The sequence below is a fragment of the Triticum dicoccoides genome, chromosome 5B (genome assembly GCF_002162155.2).
Source record: "Triticum dicoccoides isolate Atlit2015 ecotype Zavitan chromosome 5B, WEW_v2.0, whole genome shotgun sequence".
Lineage (NCBI taxonomy): Eukaryota > Viridiplantae > Streptophyta > Magnoliopsida > Poales > Poaceae > Triticum > Triticum dicoccoides.
In genome coordinates, this window is record NC_041389.1 from 560,748,452 (window position 1) to 560,750,870 (window position 2,419).

A 2,419-nucleotide genomic window follows, 5' to 3' on the forward strand; every position below is an offset into this window, starting at 1 on the left:
TGATCACGACGGTGATGCTGTACACAGTCATCATGTAGAAGATGCAGGACATGATGATGATGCCGGCGGAGCAGACGACGCTGGACCATCGATGGGCTGGGTGCAGGACCCTCATATTCAAGAGCTGCTTCTCAAGCAGACGGATAACGCAAGAGCTGCCGCCCGAGAGAAAGCCAAGATGGATCAACTTGAGTTAGACGCGGTTACTCCATTGTATGAAGGATGCAGGCCCGAGGATACCCGCCTGAAAGTAACGCTCATGGCTCTGGAGATGAAGGTAAAACACAAAATGACCGACGCATGCTTCGACGAGAACATGTCATTCTAGCACGAACGTCTTCCCAAGGGGAACAAGTGCCCGACTAGTTTGGAGGAGGCAAAGAAAATCGTGTGTCCTCTGGATTTACCGCACGTGAAATACCGTGTGTGCATGAACAATTGCATCATTTATCGGGATGAGCACGCGGAGTCTACCATATGTCCGGTGTGCGGTGTCACTCGATACAAGAAGAGGAAGAAAGCTCCTCGAAAAGTGGTGTGGTACTTTCCGATCACTCCTCGTCTACAGCGGTATTTCGCGGACCCTAAGGTAGCAAAGCTCCTGCGTTGGCACGCGGATAGGGAGGAGAAGAAGCGAGAAGATGACGCAAATGATCCGGAGATAGATAAAAAAGACAAGATGTTGAGTCACCCTAAGGATGCGAGCCAGTGGCAAGCGTTGAACTTCGAATACCCAGAATTTGGGAACGATCCAAGGAACATCATGCTGGGCGCGAGCACCGATGGAGTCAATCCATTTGGCAGCCAGAGAAGCACACATAGCACCTGGCCTGTGTTCGTGTGGATGTACAACCTTCCCCCCTGGTTGTGCATGAAGAGGAAGTACATTCACATGAGTATGCTAATTGAAGGGCCGAAACAACCAGGGAACGAAATCAATCTGTATCTGGGGCTGCTGAAAGAGGATATTGACACGCTGTGGAAAATGCAGCCAATACGTGGGACGCCGCAGAGAAAGAATATTTCCCTATGAGAGCCGCACTGCTCACGACGGTGCACGACTATCTCGGTTACGGATATCTTGCGGGGCAGGTAGTCCACGGATTTTCTGGATGCGTAAGGTGCATGGATGACACAACGTATCGCCAGCTAGATAGAGATCCCGGGTCTTCGAAAACCGTGTTCATGGGACATCGAAGGTGGCTTCGCGACGATGACCCGTGGAGGAAACGCAAGGATCTGTTCGATGGTGAAACCGAACCCCGAAAACGCCCGTGTACGAGGAGCGGCGAGGAAATAGACAAGCTGTTGAAAAATTGGAAAGACTGCCCACTGCCGGGAAAGAAGCAAAAGGCGCCAGAGCCGCTGCTGAAGGTATGGAAAACGAGGTCTATTTTCTGGGACTTGCCGTACTGGAAGATCCACCGTGTGCCTCACAGCCTTGATGTCATGCATATCACGAAGAACGTGTGCGAGAGTCTGCTTGGTACCCTGCTCAACATGCCAGAGAGGACCAAAGATGGGCCGAAAGCAAGGGCAGACTTGAAATCAATGGGCATCAGGCAGGAGCTTCACGCTAATGATGATGATGATGATGATGATGATGATGAGGCGAAGCAGGACACAGAAAGTCGTCGCAAAGGCAAAAAGGCCAAGAAGACCGGAAATGACTACCCTCCCGCGTGCTTCACTCTAAGTCAGGAGGAGATCGAGCAGTTTTTCACCTGCCTCCTAGGAGTAAAACTTCCTTATGGTTACGCGGGGAAGATAAGCAGATACCTAGACCCAGCGAAGCAGAAGTTCAGCGGGATGAAGTCTCACGACTGTCACGTGCTGATGACGCAGATACTTCCAGTTGCAATCCGTGGGATCATGGACGCGCACGTCCGTGAAACGCTATTTGGCCTATGCAACTTCTTCGACGTCATCTCTCGGAAGTCGATTGGCGTGAGGCAACTCAGAAGGCTACAGGAAGAGATCGTGGTGATACTATGCGAGCTTGAGATGTACTTCCCGCCCGCATTCTTCGACGTTATGGTGCATCTGCTGGTCCATATAGTGGAGGATATCATCCAACTCGGGCCGACATTCCTGCACAGCATGATGCCATTCGAAAGGATGAATGGTGTCATCAAAGGATACGTTCGCAACATGTCACGTCTAGAGGGAAGCATAGCCAGGGGCTTTCTGACCGAAGAGTGCATCTCCTACTGCACGAATTATCTAGGCATCGAGAACCCCGTTGGTCTGCCCGTCAACAGGCACCTCGGCAGGCTCGCTGGATGGGGTCACCGTGAGGGTCGCCGCGAAATGCATGTCGACTTCGAGGGTCGACTCGCCGACTTTGAAAGAGCAAACCTAGTCGCGCTACAACACATAGACGTGGTCGATCCTTGGGTGGTAGAGCACAAAACCTTTA